Source organism: Rhincodon typus, chromosome 10, assembly GCF_021869965.1.
Source record: "Rhincodon typus isolate 14 chromosome 10, sRhiTyp1.1, whole genome shotgun sequence".
NCBI classification, from domain to species: Eukaryota; Metazoa; Chordata; class Chondrichthyes; order Orectolobiformes; family Rhincodontidae; genus Rhincodon; species Rhincodon typus.
The window spans coordinates 64,905,451-64,912,255 of record NC_063341.1 but is presented as its reverse complement, the minus strand read 5'-3'; the positions used below and the strand labels follow the sequence as shown (position 1 = coordinate 64,912,255).

Sequence of the window (6,805 nt, the reverse complement as noted above, 5' to 3'; positions counted from 1 at the left end):
GAGGTGCACATAGATCCATTCCAACAGCCATCCATTCAATTTGTTGCTATAAGGTAAAAAGGACTCCTGCCAATATCAGCAGAAGATTGTCTTTTTATCAAATCCCTATGGTGTCAAAAAACAGGTATTAAGCTGAGATAGTAGGAACTGACGATGCTGGAGTCTGAGATAACAAGGTGTGGAGCTGGATGAACACAGCAGGCCACGCAGCATCAGAGGAGCAGGAAAGCTAACGTTTCGGGTCTGGACCCTTCTTCAGAAAATGGTATTACCTGTTTCTTTTACATGGTGAGTTTAGAAGCAAATATCATACAAACCTACTTTATCCACTTCTATCAGTTAGACTATAAGACCATATGACATTGAAGCAGAAGTAGACCATTCAACCCACTGAGTCCACTTCACCAGCTGCTGTGTTCCTATGTATCTGCTTCCCTTGTTCTTCTAGATGGTAATGGTCTTGGGCTTGGAACATGCTGTCTAAGGAGCCTCAGTGGCTATCTGCGGTGCACCTTGTAGATAGAACACACTGATGCTGCTGTGCACCAGTACTGAGGGAGTGAACACTTGTCAATGCGGCATAAATCAAATCCTGGAGCTTCTTGTGTATTCTTGATTTGCACACATCCAGGCAAGTGGAAAGTGCGCTATGAAACTCCCGACTGCTGTTTTGTGGATGGTGAGCAGGAATTGGGGGTGATCAGGTGGTGGTGATTTTTTGCAGTGATTTTTTTTTAAGTTCATTCATGGAATGTGGATATTGCTGCCCAGAGGGCAGACAAGAGTCACCCATGTTGCCATGAATCAGAAGTTACATGTAGGCCAGGCCAGGTAAGGATGGTATTTTCCTTCCCTGAAGTACATTAGCGAATGAGATGGGTTTTTCCTGAAAATCAACATTTTCATCATAATTAGATTCATACTTCCAGATTTTTACTAAATTCAAATTCCACCACCTGTCATGGCAGGATTTGAACCCAAATCTCTGGATTAATCATCTTCTGATAATAGCACCTCCCCTGAATTCCTAACTTCTGACCTGCTCTTGTAGCCACAGCATTTATATGGCTAGTTTCTGATCAATGGTAACCCCAGGATGTTGGTAGTGGGAGGCTCAGTGGTAATAATGCTACATAATGTCAAGGGCCAATGGTTAGATTCTTTTTTGTTGGAGATGGTCATTGCCTGGCACTGTATGGCATAAATGTTAATTGCCACTTGTTAGCCCAAGCCTGGATATTGCCCACGTCTTTTTGCATTTGGACATGTTCTATTTCAGTATCTGAGAAGTTGTGAATGGTGCTGAACATTGTGCAATCATCAGCGAACATCCTCATTTCTGACCTTATGATAGAGGGAAGATCATAAAGCAGCTGAAGATGGTTGGGCCTAGGACACTACCCTGAGGAACTCCTGCAGAGATGTCCTGGAGCTGAGATGACTAAACTCCATCAGCCACAACCATCTTCCTATCTGCCAGGTATGACTCTAACCAGTGGAGGTTTATCCCCCAATTCATATTGATTCCAGTTTTGCTAGGCCTCGGAAGCTCAGCTCTTTTGCCCATGTTTGAACCAAGGCCGTATTGATGTTGGGAGCTGAGTGGGCCTGGCAGAACCCAAACTGGGCGTCAGCGATGAGGTTATTACCGAGCAGGTGCTACTTGATAGCTCTGTTGATGACACTTTCCATCACTTCACTGATGATTGAGAGAAAACTGATAAAGAAGCAATTGGCCAGGTTGGATTTGTCTTGCTGGTTAGATGCCATTGCTGTGGCTGTGCAAGAACAGCTTGGCTATTCTGGGGCACAGGTCTTCAGTTCAATTGCCGTAATGTTGTCAGGGTCCACAGCCTTGCAGCATTCAGTGCCTTTAGTTATTTCTTGATATCGTGTGGAGTGCATCGAGTTGGCTGAAGACTGGTGGCAGTGATGTTGGAAACAGATGGAGGAGGCTCAGATGGATCCTCCACTCAGTACTTCTGGCTGAAGATCGTCGCATATGCATCAGCCTTATCTTCCGCACTGTGTGGTGGGCTCCCATTCCCAATGATGGAATCAAGTAGCCCTGTCAATTTTATGTTACTTCTGCTGTTTGGCACACAAGTAATCCTGCGTTGAAACTGAACTCATAATAAAAACATCATTCACTATTCTCACTCCTCCTCCTCCTTTCTAACATTCTGCGGTTACATTTGCCACCTTCCAGTCAGCAGAAACCTTTCCATATTCTATAGAATGACAATAGCTAACCACTAATGGATCCATCATATTAATTGCTACTTCTTTCAACACTCTGAGCAGAAGCTTGTCCGGTCCAGGAGATTTATCAATCCTCAGTCCAGCTAATTTTTCAAGTACTACCTCTTTACTAAGATCGACTTCTTTGAACACTTCAGTTACATAAGCTCCCTGGTTGCCCAGGATTTCTGGGAGATTTTCCGTATCTTCTACTGTGAAGTCATATATAAAGTAACTACATTGATCTTAGTAGGATAATAGGTTGGCACAACATCGTGGGCTGAAGGGCCTGTACTGTGCTGTACTATTCTATGTTCTATGCACTTGTTTTCTCCACAATAGATTCCTCTACCTCCACCAGTAATTCATCCTCATTTATCCTTCTGAGACATTTTCCTTTCACAAATTGATTTAATTTATTTATTGTCATATGTATTTGGTTACAAAATACAGTGAAAAGTGTTGTATTGTGTCATCACTCACTGGCACCATCTTGCAACACAGAAAAATAAACCAAAACATAGAACATAAAGGCAGAAAAATAAAGAAATTAGGTTCAACCTCAAAGTCCTTCTTGTCAAGTGCTCAGGCATGGGCCTGGAGTGGGAAGTTATGAGTCTCACTCTTCGGTGCCATCATGTCTCCACCACTGCCATCGCCACCATGGGTTCTCACTGGACCTCGTCCATGCCACTGCTGCCTTTGCCACCGGGTCTTGTATTGGGCACAAACCTACCTCGGCCTCCACCTCTATGAATCTGAGCCGTGAGTTATAGAAGGCACTTATAGAAACCTTGATAGAAGCTATCATATTCCTCCTTTATGTTCTTCACCAGCTTATATTGATACTTTCTTTTTCTTTTCCTCATCATTTCTTGGTTATCCTTACATGGATCTAAAATTGCTCCCAGTCATTAGGCTTATCACTATTTCTGGCATTCTTATAATTCATCTACAGTCATAGCGTCAAAGAGATGTACAGTTGAGGTGAAATCTGCCCCTTCCCCACGGAGTCTCTGATTTCATTCCCAGACTCTGTGGGGAAGGAGCAGATTTCACCTCAACTGTTTGGAACCTCACCGACCTTTGCAACCCAGAACTAATTTTCTAACCTCCATATCTTCTCAGTCCCAAAGAATATGCTACTTACTATAAGATTAACATTTGCTCCATGACCTGGGCTTCACTGAGAAATATTTTATTCAATGCTTGAATAAAATTGACTTGAAATATTCAGGACACAATGTTAAAATTGTGCCTGAATTATTGACCAAATAGGAACTGTTATTTATCCTGCTCTGAACTTGTGCCATCTCACACAGATCAATGTAGAATTAGGATGATTTCTCCTGAGCCTGGACGCTAGTGCATTTCTCAATCATTTTGCCCTAGTATTGACTTCTATCTCTTCAGCTGCGGTGGTCCCACTCTCTGGAATTCCCTCCCTCTTTCCTCTTCAGATCCTTCTTTAAAACTGTTTGCTTGGGATTTTGGCCACCCTGCCTTCCTTTTGGCTGGAAATCCATTTCTTGATTTCAGGCCTCCACAAATCACCTGAGGACATTTAGTTGGCCGCCAGAGGTGCTAAATCAATGCAGCTTGTTGCTATACTTTTGAAAGTTACTTGAAACATGGTCAACATATCTGGATATATTCAGCAGAATGAAACTTTTAGCACTGGTAATATCTGATACAGTTTTGACAGAGGAAAATTTGATCGGTCAGGGGCATTTAACATAGGAATTAGGAGCTGGAGTAGACGATTTATCTCTTCGAGCCCACTCTACCATTTAACATGATCATGGCTGATTTTATTCGGGTCTCAACTCCACTTTCCTGCCTGCTCCCCATAAGCCTTTTATCCTGCATTTCATCAGAAATATATCTATTTCTTTCCTGAATCCTTTGATTGATTCTGCCTCCACTGTAGTCTGGGGCAGCGAGTTCCACAGATTCACAACCCTCTGAGAGAAGGAGTTTCTCCTCATCTCGGTTTTGAACCTATCTCCTCACTCTGCCTCATTCTTCTGAACTCCAGCAAATACAACCAAGCTGTTCAACTGCTCCTCATACCACAGCCCTTTCATCTCTGGAATCAACCTCCTCTCCTGCAGTGCCACCACATCCTTCCTCAAGTAAGGAGACCAAAACTGGACACAGTACTTCAGATGTGGTCTCACCAACACCTTATATAATTGTAACAACACTTTTGAACTTTTATAATGCAGTCCTTTTACAATAAGTGCCAAAATTCCATTTGCCTTTCTTACCAAATACTGCACCTGCACACCCACTTGCACAAGAACATCCAGCTCGCTCTGCACTAATGCACTTTGAATCTTACTTCTATTTAAATAACAAATTGCCCTTTTATTTTTCCGACCTAAATGGCCAAGCTCACACTGGTCCACATTATATCCCATCTGCCAGATTCTGGTTCATTTTCCTGTCCTATCAATATCCATCTGTGAACTCGTCATCTACTCATCACTCAGAGATGGTAAGAACTGCCGATGCTGGATTTTTCTGAAGAAGGGTCCCGACCCGAAACGTCAACTTTCCTGTTCTTCTGATGCTGCCTGGCCTGCTGTGTTCATCAGCTCTACATTGTGTTATCTCCTCATCACTGTCTGCTTTCCTCATCTATTTTAGTATCATCCGCGAACTTTGTTACGTTATATGTTGTTCCTGCTTGCAGGTCATTTGTATAAATATTTCATATTTATTCAAATATCATTTGTTAATGAAAACAGAAAGTGCTGGGGGTGGAGGGGCAGAATCTCAGCTGGTCTCGCAACATCCTTAGAGCGAGAAACAGAGTTAACATTCCGGGTTCAGTGACTCTCCTTTGGAACCCCGAAATGCGACTAAAATATCTGTTGTATTGCTTTGATATTTTGTCTCGGTTTTATTATTTGATGGCAACGAACTCCGTTTGGAAGCAGAGCTGGAAATTAACATACTACAATTTAAAAAAAAGTTAGCCAAAGCTAGGCCAATAGAATCGCAGCTATGATTTCCACACCCTTTAGATAAAACAGCTTGAGTGAAAGCGAAGCGGAGCAGTCTGTAATTCAGCACCTCATCCCTAGGATTCAGGTTCACATCTCGTTTTCCTCTTGGTAGGTGCACTTTCACTGTTTTTACTTGTGCTGCCTTCATTTATCCCGTTTAAAAAAATCTTGTCAATTTCCATCGATTTCCTGAAAGCTTTTTTTTTGTTTCCTAAGCAGGATCATTTACAGTAAATGTCAAATAAAAGTGCATTCGATCATTAATGATTGAGAAAAGATTTGAAACTGCATTTAATGCAAAAAGGATTTCAGGTTAGGTCAGTGAATTTAGTACGTCTGCCGATTGTTTTGCAGAACCCTACAGTTGTTCATGCAACTTCCACACCCTTCTTTAAAATCAACATCGATTCAAAGAAAAATGGCTCCCGCGGTGCTAATGTCAGACTCAGAAATGTCTAGTACTTTTACTCTCCCTGTCCTTGCGGCGTTTAGGGCAAAGATGTGATTGACTACAGCGCTGCAAGAAACGGCTCTTCAGCCATCTCCATTTTGAAGGTTTTGGAGATCTTGGAAAACTTTCTGTAGGTCTGTGGTTTGTTCCTGTGTTTAGTAGCGGGGGATGACAGACAGAATACAAGAGGAGGAAGCCTGATAAAGGCTGTAAAGCGAAGCAGACTTTATCTCAGTGCAGTAACAAACTAACTGAGTGGAAATTGCAGCAGACGATCAGAAAGTGCAGACTGTAATAAGCGGTAACTCGGTGCAGACTGTCAGAAAGTGCCGGTTGTAACGGACGGATGGTGTAGACATTAAGACACTTCTGAATCGTTGTCCGATTGCATCTGAGTGCAGACTGTAACAAATTAAGCGTAGGCTGTAGCCTACCTCGTTGTACCTCGGTGTGGACTTTAACAGACGGTAATGTAACGCAGCTGAAAGCTAAATGCTGTTGATGCTGGAATTCTGAAATAAAAACAAAGTGCTGGAGAAACTCAGCAACTGACAACATCTGTGGGGAAAGAAACAGTGAAAACATTTCGAGTTCAGTATATGAGATAACAAGGTGTAGAGCTGGATGAACACAGCAGGCATTCGAATTCAGTATGACTTTTTTGGAAGTTGAGGATTATTTCAGGTTTCCAGCATTTGCAGTATTTTGCTTTTATTTGAGTTATGGAATCACTGCCACTTCTGTTCCAGGTATGCCCACCTTAAACAAGTTCTGAGTTTCTCTGATGCGATATCCTTTTTAACCTTGTTCACTTTTATTGCTGTCCATTGCCCTATTAGCATTTGATAAAGTAAAAAATATACAAGCCGTTGCAGACAGCAACTGAGTGCAGACTGTAATGGACTGTCATGTGAAGCAGGCTGTAACAGACCTAGTGCAGACTGTAATGGACTGTCATGTGAAGCAGGTTGTAACAGACCTAGTGCAGACTGTAATGGACTGTCATATGAAGCAGGCTGTAACAGACCTAGTGCAGGCTGTAATAGACTGTCATGTGAAGCAGGCTGTAACAGACCTAGTGCAGGCTGTAATAGACTGT

The 6,805-nt window shown here is 42.4% G+C and overlaps 1 protein-coding gene across 2 annotated transcripts in view; it reads left to right on the top strand.

Moving 5' to 3' along the window:
* The first annotated feature begins 5,272 nt into the window (after positions 1–5,272).
* The window catches only part of scinlb (scinderin like b), a 41,653-nt gene continuing 40,120 nt past the window's right edge, over positions 5,273–6,805 (top strand). The window contains exon 1 of one of the 2 annotated variants that reach the window (XM_048601906.1): positions 5,273–5,363. The gene's annotated coding sequence lies outside the window, so the exon portion shown is untranslated. Of the gene's footprint in view, positions 5,364–5,984; positions 6,174–6,805 lie in introns of those variants that run through there. The other variant, XM_048601907.1, reaches the window with a different exon arrangement.